General features: G+C 47.1%; 3 long non-coding RNA genes across 3 annotated transcripts in view; 1 reads left to right on the top strand and 2 right to left on the bottom strand.

Annotated features, from left to right (window-relative positions):
* Positions 1-243: 243 nt before the first annotated feature.
* On the bottom strand, positions 244-2,662 carry LOC309864367. Its single transcript, XR_014311478.1, has 4 exons — positions 2,347-2,662; positions 1,938-2,172; positions 1,381-1,495; positions 244-926 (listed from the first exon to the last, which is right to left on the bottom strand). It is a non-coding gene; the product is annotated as an uncharacterized lncRNA (long non-coding RNA).
* An 858-nt stretch (positions 2,663-3,520) lies between these two features.
* Positions 3,521-20,076, bottom strand: LOC309865057. Its single transcript, XR_014311929.1, has 3 exons — positions 19,731-20,076; positions 5,037-5,105; positions 3,521-4,004 (listed from the first exon to the last, which is right to left on the bottom strand). It is a non-coding gene; the product is annotated as an uncharacterized lncRNA (long non-coding RNA).
* The window catches only part of LOC309865058, a 43,064-nt gene continuing 39,458 nt past the window's right edge, over positions 17,445-21,050 (top strand). Inside the window, exons 1-2 of the long non-coding RNA XR_014311930.1 lie at positions 17,445-17,695; positions 18,586-18,669. This is a non-coding gene — a long non-coding RNA (uncharacterized lncRNA). The remainder of the gene's footprint in view (positions 17,696-18,585; positions 18,670-21,050) is intronic.

The following is a 21,050-nucleotide window of genomic DNA, read 5'->3' as shown; positions in this document are numbered from 1 at the left end:
CCAGCTCTCAGGAAAGCGGCCAAACCAGGGAAGGGAATGGCTGCTCGGCTCCCTAGAGGCAGCAGACAGACTTTCCAAGGTACCCCGTGGGCCCTTGCAATGACATGTCAGGGATTATGAGTTGAGGGACAGAAAAGTAGAGGAGTCCCACCTCCAATGTTCTCCTTTGTTTGTGACCCTGGAACCGTGTCTGCCTTTTGAACAACTGCGGGGACTGGAATGAGAAGTGAGAGTAACAAGAAGTTAAGGTTGAATCCATTTAATAGAAATGAAGAAACTAACATTTCTAACGGCCTTAATTTCTGGAGCAAAGTTCCTACTGGCCACCTGTACCTTTAATGGGAACATCCTAACAACGTCCAGCTAACAGAACTCCTGCGGGAATTAAGAGAGGTAGAGAGGTGGATTGTTGGACAAGTAAGCTCTCCATACCAGTGGCTTTAGGACCCAGCTTGCCCAGTTACAGAGAGAGCACACGGACCCCAGTCTCCTCTGTAGGTTGGAGGAAGCGGAAAGTCCCCCCCGCCCCCACCTCGGGGAGGCAGGCTTCCCTGGGTTTCTGTGTGGGTGTCAGGCTCTGCTGCATCCATCAGCAGCCCAGAGCAGGATGCTGACAGCTGGGGCTGCTTCCGCTGTGGGATGAAGCAGGGCGCGGCCTCTCAATGCAGACACTGCAGATTTTGCTTAGTTTTTCGAGGCGAAGAGAGAGACTCAAATGTATCTCAGGCCAAGCATCGGAGATGCTCTGACAGGCTTCTGTGTCCGCCCTCTGACATGCCTCCACCGTCTGGTCCATTGCAATGGCAGATGGTGCTGGAAAATGATTGCTTTGTTCCTGAGGTAGTAAGTCATTCGCACGGAATTTGGGCTACTGATCAGGGAGGGTCTTGGCCAGCAGTGTTCAACAGAAATTCTACCTCCAAAAGCTGAGCCATTATTTTCAATTTTTTTTTTTTTTGTAGCCACATTATAAAAAGTAAAAAAAGAAAAAGAAAAAGGTAAAATTCATGTTTACAATTTTTTTTTAAAGATTTAAAAAAAATCTGTTTGAAAGAGAGAGAGAGAACATGAGCAGGGTGGGGAAGGGGAGGGAGAAGCAGACTCCCCAGTGAGCAGAGAGTATGATGCGGGGCTCGAACCCAGGACCCTGGGATCATGACCTGAGCCCAAGGCAGAGGCTTAACCCACTGAGCCTCCCAGGCACGCTCATGCTTATAATTTTTATCCTTTATCACTGTGTATTAAAAATACTACCACAGCAACATAGAATCAATACAAAATATAAAAATGTATTACTATATAAATATCCACGGGATAGTTTACATTCTTTTTTTGTTTTTCATTGGAATGTCTGAATTCCAGTGTACATTTTCTACTTACAGTGCATCTCAGTCGAAACTAGCCACCTTTCATGTGCTCCATGATCCCGTCTGGCTTCTGGCTTAGACGGTGCTGGTCTCTACCCATGGTTTTCCACTGGAGATAATCCTCGCCCCTATCGATAAATGCAGATACATTTGACTGTTGCAGCTGGAGGGAATCTATTGGCATCTACTGGGAAGGTTGTCAGACATCCCACAACGCACAGGACAGCCCCCACAGCAAGGAACGTTCTGTCCCAAGACACAGTGTCAAGGCCAAGAGACCCTAGTCTGAGCATATCCCTTCTCCCTGCTTTTCTCCCACAGCAGCGAGAATGAGGCACCAAGAGCCACTGGGTGTCAGGACACCCAGGTCCCCTCAATCCATCCCCGGGGCAGTCCCCTACCTCGCCCACGGCCACCTCCAGCTGTGTGATGGTAGCCGTTGTCCCCAGCCCTTTCTCCAGCGCAGCTCAGCAGATGAATACAAGTAACAGGTCCCAAGCCCCAGGCAAGAACCGCCTCCCCCGGCCCCCACCCGGCCAAGTTACATGAAAATTTCAGGAAAATTCATACACTTGTGGGAACCTGAAGACTAGAAGAGACAAAGGAAACACCGAGGTCAGCAAGAATCCTGCAGCTGATCTGGGCCAGCTCTGGATGAGGCCCTCGGAGCCTGGGTGTCAGAGGGGAGCATCTTCCAATCAGATCGAATTTCTTACTTCACTGTAAGAGGACCGTTTTCTGAATGTCCGGGTCAACGTTTATTCTCATCAGGCAGAAGTACTTTTCAGTGACGGGAAGTCACAGCCTAGCAGTAAAATGGCCAAGCATGTTTTCTTTTTCCCTTTGTCTCCTCTGGGGTCCTACCCGCGTGCAGGTGCACAGACGGGGAACTTGCTGGAATGTCTGTGCGAACCCATGGGAGAAGGAGTGAGGGAGGGAGTGAATGAGTTGCATAGAGCAGCTTCGGATAGAAACTAACCTTTCTCCCGGTTTGCTTCAGGGTTAAGTAACCTGTTGAGTAAGTGTCACCTTTCACGGTCCTTCTCTCCTGACCCTCGGCCTCCTTTGGCGGTGCTGCGGCTCCCAGCCTTCTGTGTGCGCCCAGCCCCGCCCTGCACTCCCACTTTTGTTTGTGGATGGCCCGATTCCACGCTGGGAAGTGACGTGGGAAGCGAGAACCCCCGGACGCCTTCCTCCCCAGCCCTGAGCCTGGCCGAGGGGCTTCCTGTGAGAACCTCCCTTTCCCTCTGCCCCACGCTCCCGGAGACGTTCAGACCTCACTTCCTGCCTCGGGGACCTCTGCACCCTCCTGGAGCCTGTCCACGCTCTACAGGGAGAAGGCGCCCTTCCTGCATGTTTCTGCCGACCAGGAGCCCTTGAGCCCCTGCCAGAGCACACCCGGATACTCCCGCAGCTGGATGAGCCCCAGGCATCCATTTGTACCTCCCGTGAGGGGTTTCCTTCCAAGACTCTTGCTGGGTTTTGCCCACCTTTCTGCCTTTTGCTACTCACCAGCTTGGTAGAGGATGAGTAATTAGCACTCAGACTGGCTCCTGCCATTTTGTGGTTAGAAAGGAGCTCAGAGCTGTTTCGAATGAGATTGGCAGAGAAGCATGTGGCTGTCACATATGGTTCCCTCCCGGAGCCCCGGTATGACCCCCAAAGACACGGATGTTAAGGGGCTGAATCACACGGGGGATTTCCCAGCCCTCTGACCCAAGGTCGTGTCCTGGGCCTTTTTCTCCCCTTCCGTGGTCCCTGTTTTTCTCATGCCATCAGTAGGAGATTGAGAGGTCTCTAACTCCACGGCATGGGCTGGGTGCGGGGTCATTAGGACAACAGGCCCTGCTCTGGGACTTGGGTTGAGAACGAGAGGATCGTTTCGGAACAGAGGGAGAGCGTGTTACCTGGCTACGGATTCGTCCACTTAACCCACTGCCAATGGTGGGGACAAATCCCAGGTCACACAGAGCAGCTAGTTTCAAGGGCACCGTACCTACCCCGGTCCTGTGTGGTTGCCCAGTGTGCTCACATGGTCAGTACCTCCGCAGAGAGGGGACTATTCTGTCTGCAGATCAAGTACAAACTAAGCCCTTTCCAGACCCTGAGAGCTGCCCTCTTCAGAGAATTAAACCAGGACTATTTCTATTTCCTTTTTTCTCATCCCACGATTTTATTTATTTTGCACAATATACACAGATGTCTTTCTTAAATGAGATGAAGCCCAGAATCCAGGGATCTGGTCGAAGGACAGTGGGTTTCTCTACATCACTCACAAGAACTGGCCTTCCTCTTGCCTGAGTCCCGGCTCTCATTAGCGGGAACTCCAGCCCTCTGTGGGGAGGGAGGGCGGCCGCTCCATTGCCCTCAGCATCTCCGGGGCAGCTGGGCTGGGGCCGGAAGTGGCGGACACAGCATGTTTCCGTGATCCCGCGGGGCTGTCTGCAAACCGCCTCCCCGGGCAGGCAGCTTCGGCAGCTGGACCAGGTTGCACGCCTTTGCGCTGCAGACAGATGCCAGGACCCATGTCAATGTCGCGATGCAAACACGGAAATGTACAGGAGAAAGCGTTGTTTGGCACCCAGGTCCTGGTTTCATGGTCGTCTTTGCTGACCCAGCCCATCACTTTGGCTGAATCTGAATGAAAATATGTTTGGACAGGGATGAGTGCCTTCGGTGCTTTCATTAAAGTGATTTCAGAGCCCCATTGACCCAGGTTCTCAGTGGGACACGAGGCTTCCTCCCGTGGGCGTGGACCGGCTGGTGTCAAGGGAATGCCGCTTTTCACTTTTTTGCTCCATCTGCTCACTCTGCTGGCTTTATTTTTATTTTATAAGACAACGCAATGTTTTGGTGGAGGGTGAGTACCCAGGGGAGTCATTTTCAGGGAGAGGATATGAGGACATGGGCACAAGGAAAACTTTATGTTCTAACTACATTTATTTTTCTGTTTTTTTTTCCCCCCCTTATGATGGCTTACAAAGTTGGAATTTCAGAAACCCTTAGAAAGACAGGCAGTTTGATTTAATGGTGCACAAATGGATCCTAAAACCATCCGTCCCCAAGCTTGTCTATGTTGGAGAACTGTCAGGCCAAACAGAGCTATAAAAACTGTTCTGTGCTGTCCAGTGGCTCAGCCTCGGACGCAGCGGCCAGCCGCCCGCCCCCTTCCCTTTGGAAGAGTGTTTTTTGAATCCTGGCGCTGGCAGAGTTACCGCAAGTCATTCCTGCTCACTCCTGCAGCATCTCCCGAAAAGAAAACACACTCAGAGGCTGAGTCTGGCCTTTCTCTCCCATGCGGTTTAGGCCTCTGCTTGGCTGTCACGTCCATTGTCCCCTAGAGCCTGGGGCAGTGGCAGAAAGCAGGGCATCACCAGTGTGTGGGAAGATGGCTTTGTCATCCTACCCCACTGCCCTCATCCCTCAGGTCTCTCTTGTTGGGATGCATCTCATTTCCCAGCAGATTTCCAAACAAGAGACTACATTCAGATCATCAAAGAGCCCTTGCTTTGGGAAGGCATATGCTAATGAGGCTGGACCCTGGACCCTGCTGATCTCTTACAGTTGCCCCCTTTCCTGCTGGGCCTGGGCCTTTGAGTCCTTCCCCCTCTCACCCCTCCCACTTGCTCACCCATCTGTAGGGCAAGGGGAGAGCAGGCTGCTGTTTACCTTTCTCTTTCAACACTGCCACTGATCAGAAATCCAGAAGGGTTCAGATGGTCAGAAAGCTTCAGCCTGCTTAGGACACATGTGGAATGGAAGAATTAGAACTTCTGTGGCCCCAAGAGGTGGTACAGATGGAAAGTATAATTAAGTGCAAAAAAAAAAAAAAAAGTTTTCAATTGATTCATAAGTGACCAATTTTTAGAATTTTCAAAGGGATCTGGAGGTTACTTATATGTCAGCCTCTGCTATGTACAAAAGAGACAGAAGGATGAAGCAAATGTCCTTGCATTCAAAGCCCTCACAGTCTAGAAAGGAGGTGAGCTACCTGCCCACAGAGCAGGTAGGTGGGAGATCTTCATCCACACACAATGAGAGGAGCCTTCCTGGTCCCTCAGCTGCAAGACCTTTCTCAGCAGGGGGTCAACACCAAGGAACACAGATCAGAGTGATGAATGCATTTACTAAAAAAGGCTCGAGGGGGCTCTGAATCCCTGAGGGATTGGGTATTACATAGAACAGGGTGAAGACTTAATGGGGGAAAAGTCCCCTTACCTTCCCAGCTTCCCAGGTTCCATATCTCATGATGATGGCTGAAAACCTCTTCTCTCGTAGAGTCAGACCTCCTGCTATGGGGCTGTCTCATTTCCTCCTCTCCTTTGTCTACCTCACACCACATCGCCCCTCACGGCCAGCCCCACGGAGGCTGTTCTCCGCCGCTGCCCCTCTCCATTTCTACACCCACTTCCCCAACAGCCAATGGAGGCGTTAGGGGGCAGAGCAAAGGGAGGGGGTCCTTCCTGATAGTGCTGACCGGCACCTGAGTCTCGGGCTCCTGAAGAGCAGGGAAGGTTAACCTCCCCAAACTTTGTGACTGAAATCTCCCAATCCCTTTTTGTTCTGGGAAATGACTTACTACAGAGAACCATCCTTCAGCACATGACTTAGATAAGACCCACTGTTATCAGCTGAACGTATCCATCGCCTCAAAATTCCTAAGTGGAAGTCTTGAGTTCCCAATCCCCGGTAACTCAGAATGTGACTGCATTTGGAGACAGGGTTTTAAAGAGGTGATTAATTTAAAATGAGGTCATAAGAATGGGGTCCTAATCCATTATGACTTGTATCCTTATAAGAACAAAAGGTCAAGACACAGACACAGGACCTAGACAGCAGGACAACCATGTGAGCTGTCCACAGGGAGAAGATGGCCACCTGCACGCCAGGAGAGGGGCCTCGGAAGGAGCCAACCCTGAGGACACCTTGATCTCAGACTTCCAGCCTCTAGAACTGTGAGAAATACATTTCTGTTGTTTCAGCTCCCCAGTCTGTGGTGTTTGTTATGGCAGCCTTAGCAGACGAAGACACCCAATGTCCAATCTTTCTTCGGACCCCCCATAGGACTCACGATGACTCCTGTGACAAGGCCAGACACAGACCCTCCAAATCCCTATCTTCATTTCATAAATGATTAGCTGAACTGTTTGTTCGCCCCAGCTTGCTAGACACAGAGGTAGACCTATCTTATTCAGCTGACAGACAGACCCCTTCTGATTACGAAATCATCCCAACTGTGAAACGACCCACCCGTGGCTTGTGTACTCTTTCCTGAAATATCTAGACAAGACCACTGGTGCGACACTCTGGTCTTTGGATCTGGGGTGCTTCTCCCACTGCAACAGCCGGAATAAAATCAATGCCTTTCCCTCCTTGTCTTTTGTATTTGACAGTTCAGTGCTGTGGCTGGACGGGGCTGGGAGTCCATCCGGACCCCTGCTTCTCCATCCAGATGCTGAAGCCCCTCCAGCCTGTCGTGTTCCTTTCTCATCTGGCTTTCCAGGGATCCCACGCGAGTCCCGCTCCTGGTCCTCTGCTCTGAACATTTGTCGGTCGTAGCACAGTAACGACTGAAGTTTGATTCTTGGTTTGGTTGCTCTTTTGGTTTTTGTCCTTCTGCTGGTTTCTGTTCAACCCTGGTGCTATGGGAATGCTGAATCTCCTTCTCCACCCTTTCTGAAAATCTCCTCTGTTTATACGCTTCACCACTATGGCGACAATTCTGTTTCCTACCTCAAAAAATGGCACGATTTTACTGAGAACCACTTAGAACTGCAGTGGTCTCTTTGGGGCCCCTAAACTCTCCCCAAACTGGTCCAAATAAGAGGCACCCTCAAATCTCAGGGCTTTAAGATCTCTCCTTCTCCATGGTCAGGTCATTGTGCTTTGCAAGGAGGGGAGCAAATGTACTTAAGAACGTCTCTCTCAATGTAGCTCTCTGCTTCCCAGCTCCCCATCATAACCCATACAATTGGCGCTTCCTACCTGTTTTGGAAAGCTTGCGACCAAAATGCCCACCTGAGCAAGGACTTACTCATGTTTTCATGCTCTTGGTAAAGAATTTCCAGATAGTAAGAGTAGGGAAGAGTTCACAATTAATTCAGACTGGTCCCCTAAGGCATATTCACCCGTGATTCCTGATTTATAACAACTTGTGGAGTGGCTGGCGGGTCCCAAAGCTGCCACTGTATGATTTGAAAAAGCCAAATGGGCTTCATAAGGACCTTCCAAAAAAATCAGAACACCCCCGAGGCTTACAGGCCAAAACCACTGGGGGAGGAACTTTAGAATCCATTCCTACTGTTTTCTCTCAAAAATTGATGGCCAACAACACAAGATTGCAGGTAACAAAGAGATGAACCCACCTCTATAGACACAGACTAGAAAATGCTGGCAAGAACTACTTCAGTCTTGCTCCTGACTACTAACTGCTCTTTGTTACTAAATTCGTAAATAACTTACAACCAGAACTTAGAGATATCATCCAAAAGTGTATTGTTAAAAAACAAAATACTCCTCTCTCTGAAAATGTACACTCACTCAGCACCATGGAGACACCACTGCAGAAAAGGTCAAATCAACACAGAGCAAACTGAAGCCTTTACAACTTAACTAATTAGGAGAAGCAAGTCAGGGCAGTCTGCTTCCTCCAAAACTCCCCATAGAGACTCTTACAGATAACATCAATAAAAAGGATGTTGGACTTGGGATTGTCTGCCTTTAAAATGTAGAAGGGAACAAGAATCCAAATTCCATCTCTCTGATGACTTTCTGAGGGACCTTCCTCCTGTATCTACACTAACATGCAAAAGGAGACAGTGAATGGGCATTTCCATGAATGGGCACCCCACTCCCTTCCTGTTGGACAATGTAAAGCACATCCTACCATTAACACGTCTCATTTCCCACCCCCATCCCTTGTACAAAAACCATCCTGTGGAGGGACTTGATAACTGTTCACATGACTGCCTTTCTCTGAACCTCTTCCAGACTTACTAGGATCCCTCACTACCCAGAATGGCCTTCTGCTTAACTTCACTACTCAGTGAACCTTCTGGAGAGGTTTCCAACTAGAATATCCGTATTCTCAGTTCCTGCAACAACCTCATCATTGAGGTCCTTGGTTCCCTGCTCACAACTTTTCCCTTTCATGACTCTCATTGACCATCAGATTTTTCTTTCTCCTGTCAAAATTCTAAACCCCATTTAAAGCCTCAAGTACCAACTATGTTCTTGCTTTTCTTTGAGCTGCACACTCCACTGACATAGACCAAAGGAACCTGAACCTCTCCAAGTAGAAAAAAGAATGTTCTGTATCACATTTAGCATAGTACCCTCTACCATAATACCCTCCAAAACAAGAATGATTTAAGGTCTTGAGCCTATAACTCAAGGCCTCCTTAACAAGTGAATCTCAGCTGCCACATCCGGTTCCTATAATAACCCCATCTTCCCCTTGAAGAAGTCAAGTGGGATACCACCTAGTCCAAGACTTGAGGCCAATCAACAAAATAATTGCTTTCAGGTTTCTTATAGTTCTGAAGGACCCCAGCCACTCTCCCCACCCACCCCACTTGCTTCATATTTATCAGCTTATGTTCTGTTTTTTCGAGTATATTTTTTCAACCCTGATGCATAGTATCTTTTTTTTTTTTTTTAAGATTTTGTTTATTTATTTGAGAGAGAGACAGTAAGAGAGAACATGAGTGAGGAGAAGGTCAGAGAGAGAAGCAGACTCCCCGTGGATCTGGGAGACCGATGCGGGACTCGATCCCGGGACTCTGGAATCATGACCTGAGCCGAAGGCAGTCGTCCAACCAACTGAGCCACCCAGGCGTCCCACATAGTATCTTCTGACTTCATACAGAAAAGTCAACAATACACATGGCCCATCTTGTCTCAGGGGTTTACTGAGATTCCTACTTATTTGGCAAGGGCCATAAATACAGACTTGAGAGAGTGAACTCTTCTCTGCAGTTCTGTCTTTATCCAGTATGTAGATGACATTTTTTTCTGCTCACCTGATTTTGACAGCTCATTTATCACAACCCATCTCTTATTCCAAGCTCTTGCCTGAAAAGGTCATAAGCTCTCCAAAAACAGAATGCAGTGATGCAGTCCTCAAGTGCATTATCTTAGGGCATGAGATTTTTAAAAGGAAGATTTTATTTCCTAAATGAATTAAGAATTTTATCAATTTCCTTCTTCCTGAGACCAAAAGATGACTCCAAGTGTTTCCATAGTTAGTTGACTATTCCAGAAACCGGACTCCTAATTTTTCCACTATAGTATCTCCTTTATGTGCCGTGGCTAAGGAGATCGTCCCCCAAACCCTTTAGTTACTCTCCTTCCATACCTGCATTTCAAAGCCTCACATCATCTCTATCTTCCCTTCCCACATTTGGATTCCCTGTTTTGGACTCATTTTCCTTTTCCCTTTTTATAAACAAAGGGAAAGAACATGCTTTGGGGTCTTCACCCTATGTGTTTATAATCAATGTGCTTTTGGAGTTGTCCATGATTGTGTCATATCATGGAAATAAAGTGGTTCACCTACCAAAACTGCAGCCCAAGTCACTGGCCAATTGGAAGCTTTACCCAGGGAGTTAAATAGTCTCAAAATTGAAGCTCATAATAGTAGCTGCACCTTCAACATTAAAGGAAACTCCTCATGTGACAAATATGCTATAATAGTTGCTTCCCAAGAAAAATTTCCTTGGTTACCTGCATATTTCCTATTGCTCAACCTTCTATAGAGATGGAAACTCTACTTAAGAAGCTTAGGGCACATCGACTGCTAACACCACAGCATAATAAAACTAATTGGAAATATGTTGGATATTTGATCCACTCAGATGAGCTTTGGAGAGGCCCAGATGGTTACTGGGTCTCTTTTCTGTCCCTTAGATGACCACAGCCTCCATAACATTGCACATCACGGCAAAGGTAATTTTAAAGGTCTCCTCCATATTGGTGAGGTGGCTTCTGCAACCTTCACATTGAGCACGTAACATCAAATTGTCCCATGGGTCAGAAACATAATTGTGGTGAAAATGTAAATGTAGGACAAAGATAAGAACCAGGTCCCTCTGTCCCAGTCTTCATTGACAAATGGGTCGTATCCAGTTCCCAAAGTTTCATGAGCATGAACATATTCTAACCTTAGTCTTATGTTTTTAAGATAATTAGAAGTGTTTTTTTTTTAAACTGTTTTTGTTTCCAAACTACTGAGCTACTGTACCATAGTAGCTTCTACAAAGAATATTGGTCATTTGGGGGAATCCCTTTGTTCTTCTCCAGTGATAGAAGAACTCGTTTCATTGCTGAGGTCATGTGGGACATTCAATGAATATTCCCTTTCTCACAAAAATTGCACTGTCCTTATCACCTTCAATTCTCTGGAAAAATGAAATGGGTTGATGGCACTCTAAAACTTGAATTCATCAAGCTCACTGAGGAAGTCAACATGCTTTGGCCCAAAGTCTTGTCTTGAGTCCTGATGATTCTTTCCTCCTCCTTATGAAACAATTACCAGCCCAATAAAGGTCCCTTTGCTCCTCCTGGACCTTAGAAGATCCTAACCTGACATAATCCAATGTCCTTAAATACTGCCAAGGTCTTATTAAATGCTCTCATACTTATTACTAACAGGCTACATCTACTTTTCTCCCAGAGGCTCAATGGCATCCCTTTTCTGATCTTCAGATTTGAGACCTAATTTTCTGGAAAGATACCACTGAACACTGATCTTAAACCAGGAGAAACAGACCTTATACTGCTCTCTGAACCACCATATCACCGCAAAACTACGTGGAGTACAACCTTGGGTTTATGTTTCACAACTAAAAAAATTAAAAGCCTTGTTCTGAATGGAAATCCATTCTAGTGGGAGGTTTTAAACTGAGGGTCCATGAAAACCCCCAGAAGCAGATGACACCACAAAGGATACTGCTTTCACAAGACTCAGGACAGGTAAATGACATCACCATGTGTTGGGTGTGCATCCTGTCCAGAGTCGCACAGGTAGACCTTGTTTTACTGTGCTCTCAAATAATGCAATTTTTTACAGATTGAAGGTTAGTGACAACCTTTCATTGAGCAAGTCTATGGGTGCCATTTTTCTAATACATTTGCTTACTTTGTCTCTGCATCCCATTTTGGTCATTCTCAGGATAGTTCAAACTTTTTCATTGCTATTATATTTGTTATGATGATATGTGGTCAGTGATAAGATTCTAAAAGCTCAGATGGTGTTTACCATTTCTTAGCAATAAGGTATTTTTTAAATTAAGATATGACTTTTTTAAAGACATAATGCTATGCCATACTTAACATAGTGTATACATAACTTTTATATGCACTGGGGAGGAAATTTTCAGTTGCCTTGCTTTTCGTGATACTCGGTTTATTGCAGTGGCCTGACCCTGAACTCACCCTGTCTCTTAGATTGGTCTGTAAATGTTACTCTGCAGCCATTGACTTAACAAATGATTCACTCGTAGAACGTGATCCAGCAGCCCCAGGAAAAACTGCCTCCAGCTGAATTTGTGCACAGGGTCAAATCTGAGCCAACAACTTTACATGTGGACTAACGGTGGCGCAGATCTGGGCATCCCCATTGCCTCATTTCCAGACAGAGTTTTTCCAGCACAACCTCATGATGGTGTTGAGTAAGAGGAGGGACTGGCGGCAATGTTGAACTTTACCTGAGCCGTGGTGGTTCCAGAAAACAGTGAAGGTTAATCCCCTAACCTTTTGTTCTCCAAAATCTCCTACCCTATCCTTTTGTGTTCTGGGAAACAGCTTATTGCAAAAAACAGCCCTGCTCCATGACTTAGATAAAACCATTGTCCACTTGTCTTTGTGACCCCACAAGAATCACGGGTGACCACATAATTTGCCGGTGACCAGGCCAGACACAGGCCCTCCAAATTCCATCTTTTTCTTATAAATGATTACCGAACTCTTTGTCTTCCAAAACCAGGTGGACACAGAGATAGACCTCTCTTGTTCAGCTGATTGACTGACTTCTGATTACAAAACCATCCTCACTATGAAATGACCCACGTGTGACTTGTCAACTCCTCCCTATAAACATGTAGATAAAACCACTGCTGAGACACTACCCTGGTCTGTGGACCTGGGGTGCTCTCCCTACTGCAATGAGGAACTAACTTTTATTGAGCACTTAGCATGGGTAAGGCACTCTTCTGAGGGGTATATTGCCTCATCTAACCCTCACAACAATTCTGTGAGGAAGGTATTATGTTCCCCCCCGGTTTTCAGAAGGAGGAAGCAAAGTTACATAACTGGCCTTGTGTCCCATGAAAGAAAATGGCAGATTTGAGGTTCAATGCCAGCATTCTTTCTTTACAGTCTGAGCTACAGCTATGAGTTCTCATACATTAGATACACACTCGTTCTGCCATACTAGTGATAGAAACCGACAGTGCTCTGCAAAGCCAATAATTAAGAGATGGAGGAAGGCTTCTAAGAAGGTGGCATGTGAGCATCATAAGGAAGTCTGGAAAAGCCTTTGTTGAGCGGGGGATGGAGAAAGGATGCTGCAGGCCATGAACAGGCTCTTGTTCAAGAGATAACAAATCAGGGTCGGGACTCAGGTGAGCTTTTTTTGGAACCAAGCTGCAGGTTTAGGAATCATCCACGTGGGACTGCTGGGGGCATTGAGAGAAGTTTTTCTGAGCGTCAGTGGGGCTAGCGGTCGCATGGCTGTCTGTTGATGAGGTAGCAGGAAAAGTCAGAAAGTATCAAACACTTTTTCAAGAAGTGTAGTGGCGAAAAAAATGGAGAAAATACAAAAACAATTGAAGGGCCAGCAGGGTCAGGCAAGTGCTTAAAACACACATAGCATGGTGACGTCTGTAAGCCACAGTAGCAGGTCTCGAGCTTTACTCTTTTCCAGGTACTGGGCTGAGCTCAGCGTTATTTGACCCCTCCCCGGATCCTGCGAAGTGGATACCGTAGCCGTCTCTGTATTATGGACGAGGAGAGTGAAGCTCAGAGAGGTTAACTGGAACTCGAGGGACGTGGAGCCCCCGGAACTCTCATCCATATGCTGCCTATGCGAATACCAACTGGTACAACTGCCTTTGGAAACGGTCGGACATTTTTTATAAGGGCAAACATGCACTTACCATAAACCCTAGCATTTGCTCTCTGAGGAACTGGTTCTCTCTAAGAGAAGTGAAAACACATCCATACAGACACTTGCCCGCTAGCGTTCATAACAGTATCATGCAGAGAAGCACCACGTTGGCAAATACCCAATTGCCCATGAATAGGTGATGGATAAACGAGCCAGGACATAGCCATGCAAGGGTCACTACTCTGCAATGAGAAAGGCATGGCCTACTGATATAAGCAGCCACTGGGGATGAATTGCAAAAGCATTATATTAAGAGAAAGAAGCCAGACACAAAGAGAGCACAGACAGCGCGATTTTGTTTATAACAAACTCTTAAAAAAGACAAATCTAATCTGTAGTGACAGAAATCAGATCAGGAGCTAAGTACACACACTTGTCACGGACGAGCATTCTGTCCTATGTGGATTATATTTCAATGAAATGGATATAAATGCAGGGGCACCTGGGTGGTGCAGTGAGCCTCCGGCTCTTGGTTTCATCTCAGGCTATGATCTCAGGGTCCTGAGATTGAGCCCTGAGGCAGGCTCCATGCTCAGCATGGACCCTGCTTGAGATTCAGTCTCCTTTCCCCTCTGCCCCTCCCCCACCCAGCACTCGCTCATGCACGCACTTTCTCTCTCTCTCTCAAATAAATAAATAAATCTTAAAAATACTGATACAGGTTTAAAAGCAAAAAAGAAAATATCATACGTGCTGACATGGAATACTTTAAAAATAAGTCACAGAAATATAAGCCTAGAATTACATTAAAAAGTAATACAATGTTATTATTTATTTATTATTATTTATAATGTTACCTATGTAAACACATGGGAAAGGATCCGGAAAAATCGCAACAAAATGTTAAGTGAAGGCCACTCAAGGGTGAAGGAGCAAGATGAAAGGAGCTTTTCCCTCCCAATAAATATATGTTCACTCTGTATTATTGGGTCTTTATAATAGTATGTATGTATTGTTTGTATACTGGTTTAAAAAACGAAAAAAAGAAAAACACAGACATACACACAGACACAGACACAAAGGGGCACCTGTCCCAAATCACATGAATCTGGGCCCAGTTTTGACTATAGAGCCAGCATCTGAGCACCCCTGGGCACAGAGGCTTGGCTCTGAAGGGGGAAGCCAGTGGCCTCTCCATCTGCTCCAGGCACAGGACACAAGGCTGAAGGAACAGATGTTCCAGGGGCCACCTTGCATGCTCTCCTGGGCTCTGGCTGTTGTTGTAGCTCTGTAGATCTGATGAAACCACTAAGCCGGACTGGAGAATGCTTCAGTTTCTCTCACTTTCTCATAATATTTGGCTACGGAGCCAGAGTAATTCTGAGTATTTTTTTTTTCTTGATAAGTGTTTTCTAATGACAACCAATAATGAGGTTTCCTCTAGATTTGTGGTTCTTAATAAGGGGTCATTGTGCCTCTTTGAGGACATCTGCCAATGTCAGGAGACCCTTTTGGATGCCACAGGTGAGGGGAGAGGATGCTGCTGGCATCTAGTGGGCGGAGGCCAGGGATGAAGTTTGCTCCGTGTCCTGCAGAGCCCAGGCCAGCCCCCACAGCGAAGGATTATCCTTCTCAAACTGTCAGCAGTGCTGAGGCTGAGAAGCCCGGATGCAGACCACACTCCTAGGATGTCCTTCAACCTTATCTAAGAAATAAAAACTTGCTTCCATGATGGAAGTTGATTCTTACAGTTGTGTTCTGTCTTTAAATGTTATAGGAACTGTAATGTGGAAATAGAAACAGAATAGTGGTCTTGTTTCTGGACAAAAGCTGGTCTTGGACAAATACATGAAGGGTGACTCTGGGAAGTTAGCAAATGTGTTGGAAGAGAACTTGGCAATGACGGTGCCCTGGGCTCTAGCTTTGGCTCCTGCATGCACCTGCTCTGTGCTGCTGTCGGGGGTGGCTAGCACATCTTCAGCTCTCCCTCTGGGTCCAGTCTTTACTCTCCAGCAAGTTGATGCATGAGCTGGTTGGGAGGGGTGCAGAAGCACAACAGCATTCAATGGAAGAAGGCAAAAGGAAGAAGGAAGGATTCCCGTGCTGCCCCACCACTCCCAGCATGTGCTTCCCCTGTGACCCGCTTCCTCTCTTGTGCAGAGAAAGGAGGAGGTCAGGCAGGCAGGAAGGCTGACCAGGGGTGAGTTCCCCGCTTGGGGACTGGTCATGTGACAATGGGCTGGACAGAGGTAACTCTGGTGCTTGTGTTCACAGCAGGTGCTGGTGAAGAAGTTGCTTGCCAGTATTTTCAAAGAAACTCTCAGAGAAGTGGTGACCAGCCTTGGACATTGCAATGTCACTCGTTGCAAAAGATTTAAGTGCCCGACTCTTGGTTTCAGCTCAGGTCATGATCTCAGGGTTGTGAGATTGAGGCCAGCATCTATCGGGCTCTGAGCTCAGTGGGCAGTCTGCTTGAGATTCTCTCTCCCTCTTTCTTTGTCCCTTCTGCTCATGCCTGCTCTCTCTCTCTCTCTCTCTTAAATACCTAAATAAATCTTTAAAAAAAGAAAAGAGCTGTATTTTTTTTCCACGATGCATTCTATCTCACTTATGGTATTTCTTATTAGAATAATTCCAGAAGCTAATGTTTTTCTTTAATTTTAATGAAAGGTTTGCTTTTGTGCTTTTGTTTTGTTTTCAGAAGCAAGTAAGAGCAGGTGCTTTTTAAAAATACACCTTTTTAAATTCTTTTTGTAGGCAATCCATGCACGTGGTAAGACATTTAAATGTTACAAAGGGCATACAGGGAAAAATAAGTCTTCCTTCCAGCTTGGGGCAGATGCTCCTGTTTTCGTCACAAAATGATCTTTGGGGAACAGAAAGAATTGGAGGGCAGTCGCTCTAGCTGTTGTTTTAGGGAACAACAAGGACCCTAGCCAGCCAGCCAGCCAGTGGGGGGATGGAACTGCTTCTAGGAGGAGGATAGTCTATTCCGGACAGACATCTCCAGGGCAATAAACAATTGTACACAACTCAGGTAGTTACCCTGCTGCTTGTTGATAAAAGAAAGTGGGCCGTGAGGGGGGGGGGGAGTCAAGGGATAGGAACAAGGCAAGAAATTGAGGTTTTTGGAGTTATAGGCTGGGGTTTTACTGGGTTTTCTTCTGGAATAGTCTGCATAGGTATATTAGCCAACCACTTCTGTCTTCCTTTCTATGTCATCATTTTCAGAGTAAGTGGTCGACCAGTACAGGGAAGTCACGTGAGTCAGAAGGATTGCCTAGGGTTCCTTGGCCTTTCGTGTTTTCTTAGAACTCTGCTGTCTTCTTTCTGTGTTCAAAGCAAGTTCTGGTTTGTACAGAAAGCCTGGTCTCCAAGGTGCCCATGGGCTTATCATGTTTACCTGACACTGGTTTTGAGTCTCACTGGACTCCCACACATGTGGGTCCCCTGGGATTTTCTGCTCACGGGCATCACAGACGCCACATGTGGATGGGGCAGTGGGGTGTGTGTGTGTGTGCATACTGTGTCTCCTCTGCCCTTGGGCATGCCCCACTGCCCTACAGGGCTTCACTCACAGAATCCGAGTTCAAAGATGAAATTAGTAAGATTTTCAAAAATGGCGACAGCAAAGGGTAAAGCAAGCGTGGGGCCCGTCAGAGTCCAGGTTCCTGGGCAGCATCACAGACTGATGGCCCTGTGGTGTGATGTGAAGCCAGGACTGCTGAACTGTCTTGAAACCATGAGACGAGCTGCCTGAGGCCAACACCAACACCCCAAGGACAGTAGAGCCACGAGCTGGAAGGACCCAGGGTTCCTGATGACATTGCCAAGCCACAGCTTTAATCCCCTTAGAGCTTGCCGGGCTTCTTATCATCTGAGATAAAAATATCCTTGTTTTTAAAGCTGGTTTGAGCTGAGCAGTTGAAAGTATGCTAACGTATAAGGGGTGCATTCCGTCCATACAGAGTGAGTGCGGGACTGCCTTCCCCCCTTCTTTCAGGGCTGCATGTCTCTGCTCCCCACTGTTGACAAAGCTGGATACATGAAACTGGGGCCCCCTTGTTAGTCCTGATAAAGGCTTGGAACTGAAAAGCTGAAGGAGATGAAAGGGACCAAGCTGGCCATCAGATTCCAGATGGAATGCCATTCCAAACAATTACCTCGCCAAGACACATGCTCTCCGTAAAGACACTGCCTGTACCTTTACTGCCTCCCTGGGGTAAGTGATCAACTTGTGAGTCTCCTGTGACCTGAAGAAGCTTCGTCCTGTCCCACCCGGGGTTAAGTGAGGGCACTGAGTTTTCCTGCCTCTATGTGTTGGTTCCTCTTTCTTTCAACTTCTCAGTCATTTGGGTTAGGAGGTTAAAAAGAAAGAAAGAAAGAAAAAAAGAAAAGAGAGAGAAAAAAAGAGTAATAGTATAAACATAACAAATCTGAGACCCTCAGAGTATGACCTCAGAAAACATTAGCCAAGCAACAGAACCATAGCAAATCCTTGGACATAATTAGACAATTCTCACAGCCTGCATGGGTTTATCTGCCTTTCCTGGACGCGGTAAGTGCCCACGTATGCCGAGATCGCTTGACCCGTAATGCCAAGGCCTCTCAGAGGTGTTGTACAGATGGGTCCTACAGATTCAAAGCCATCCCCTTTTCTTTACATGCAGACCCCAAGCCCTGACGGTGGCCTCAGACGGGTTACTGGTGTCACGGTTGAAGACTAGGGGTATCGAACACAAGTAGATGGAAAATGCTAACAATGACAACATTGTTATCAACACTCTTAAGTGCCTGCAATTCTTTGCAGGAGTTTATGGCTGGAAAAGTCCCCTAGAGGTGACCTGGTCTAGCCCTACCATGGAGGTAATTGAGACACAGGTGTGACTTGCTCAAGGTCAGCAGTTGATGCCTACCTGGGAGTGGGGGTTTTGATTTCCTGTCTCGTGCTCTTTTCCCCTGAGCCCCACCCCTCTCTTATTGCTTGCTAATTTACTGCCGGCTCTATTTCTCCCCTCTCTTCTAAATGCTTTACGTTCACAGGACGCTCTCTTCAGGATAAGATTACACTTTTTTCCACGTTACTTCCCCATGCTCTCTCCTCTCCCCCAGGGCTGTAAAGTCACCGCTGCGGAGTCTCCAGCTGAAACCAGTTAAGAGGGACTTCCTGCCCAGTGACCGATTCCCCGTGCTCAGGTCTGAGCAGCTGGGTTTGGGGGAGTCTCGGTTGTGTTCCTTCTGATATGTGTTACAGATCAGCCTTGATCTGACTTTGTCAGGCTCAACAATGTGCCTGAGTTACTCTGGGCATGATCACAAAACGTCATATTTAGAATATACCTGGGATTTATTTAGAACATAAAATGTGATTCTCTAACTGTGCTCCACAGAGCCCTAGGGGTCTTTGGTGGGGTGGGGGTGGGGGTGCCTCCCCTTCAACCTTTGATGGCAGGTGAGCTGGGGAGCTGAGCAGACTCAGGTTAGGCCTTTGTCCCCCTCCCCTGAGTTATTTTAATCAGTTGAGGTTCTGTGTAAAGTTTCTTATGAAGAAAGGGGTTTGATGCTACAAAATGGCTTTCAACTCTGGATCTACTTAACTTTCTCCTTTTCAATGTGGCGAACATAGAATTTCAGAAGGAAGGAAAAAGAGACTCTAATAGTCCCATACAAAGCTGCACAACTAGTTAGTGGCCGAAGCAGGGCTGCAGCACTGGGTGGGGATGGCCTTGGCCCCTCCAACAAGCTGTCTTTTCGGCTCGATAGGAAGACCGAGCTATGGGAACCAGCGTCATGGCAGCCGGTCCTTTGAAAAAGGGGAGGGACAAAATCAACACTTATCAAGAGACGACTGTTTACCAGACACTGAGAAGACATACATTTGTTCTCTCGGAGCAGAATGATGGGGCCTCTCTTCTGTGCCCACCACTTGGCCCAGATCCCACCCCTGCCCCCCCCCATGGATGGACTCTTTGCTTGAAGCCGCCCATGGAGGCAGCCGGGGCCGTGGAGAGGGGACGTGACAGACGGGTAGCACGACGAGGAAGTGGCAACTTGATGTCTGAGCTGACATCTGTTGAACTCCGCATCTGCTGTGCCGGGCCTTAGCGCGTCCTTATACTTGGTGTGAGTGTGTGTTTTTACAAGCTCAGGAAGTCAGCAGCTGCCAGCTGCATGGGAGCCTTCCAGATACTTGAAACTCAGCAAAAAGAAAAGAGAGAAAGAGAGGGAGAGAAAGAACAACTTGAGTTTTCCCTTACCTATCTGAGAAGTGGTAGGTCTCCTTTCCAGGACTGCTCTTGAGGGGACGTGGGGGACACAGCCTTTATTAAGTGGAGTTCCCTCCTAGTCCTAATTCGTCTCCGTTCAGGCTCTCACGATTCACCCCCATGCAGCTTAGCCTGTCTCCTGCTCGCAGTGGAAAACATTGCTCATTTCGCTGCTCAGCTCCAGGGTGGGTCTCGGAGCAGCTGTCCCTCGGGATCTGGGCATGGGCGAGGCGAGTGTGGTGCTTGTGAGTGACGGGGCCCTAACAGTCATGAACTGCGGAGCGAGAAAGTGTTTGCCTTCAAGGCAGGGGGGCGGGGGACCTTTGGTGGTGTAAGATGTTCCCAACTGTCCCTGTCTTTCAAAAGACAGTGTGTCTCAATAGAGTGCCAGCAACTTCTGAAGATGTTTCAAGGCCTTTTTTGTTTGGTTCTTTTTGAGGTTTCTTCCTGCTCTACTCTGTCCGACCTTTGCAACTCCAAATATTTTTTGGAGAGACCAGGAGTCATTTTGAATAATTGACTGGATGCTGGCAGGGGAGAGGCTGTTGGAAAAAGGATGGGAAGGAAGCATAGGGGTTGTGCTGTCGATACTGGGAAATGTGGTGGCTGTCAACCCTTCGAACGCTGGCCTTTCCAGCCTGGTAACCGGGATCTTTTTTCCCTGCTCTTATAGGATGCTGTAAAAAGTTGTTGGCGGTGATGGCTTGGTGGGATATTGGACATGGCCATGTGGCTTGACTTTTAAAGCTTGTGCTCGAGGTTTGCTTTGCAAGCTAGGTAGGTAAATGCACTGTCCCTTAATTTAAAAATTATAAATCTTTATGAAAAAGTTTGAACATAAATAATAAGCGGAATAAAGTATTCCAAATGAGCACAAAAGTTTTGAAGGAATGAAAACCACAGCATCTTTTTTTTTAAAATATTTTATTTATTTATTTGACAGATATCCCAAGTAGGCAGAGAGGCAGGCAGAGAGAGAGGAGGAAGCAGGCTCCCCATGGAGCAGAGAGCCCAACGGGGGCTCGATCCCAGGATCCTGGGATCACGACCTGAGTCGAAGGCAGAGGCTCTAACCCACTGAGCCACCCAGGCGCCCCTCCACAGCATCTTTTGACACCTTTCTCATTCATGTTTAACTCGTGATTAACTTATGATCATGTTCTTTCCCGTATGAAGAGATCATTTTCTATACTCCTTATAAAGAAGAATGAACCACCTTGCTTCCCGAGGCAGCCCCACCAGAATATTCCATTCTTTTTTAGCAACTCCATAGCAGAGACATGGCAACTCTCAGCAAAGTACTTCTGGATC

The sequence above is a fragment of the Mustela nivalis genome, assembly GCF_964662115.1.
Source record: "Mustela nivalis genome assembly, chromosome: 5".
Lineage (NCBI taxonomy): Eukaryota > Metazoa > Chordata > Mammalia > Carnivora > Mustelidae > Mustela > Mustela nivalis.
This window is presented reverse-complemented; position numbering and strand designations above follow the sequence as displayed.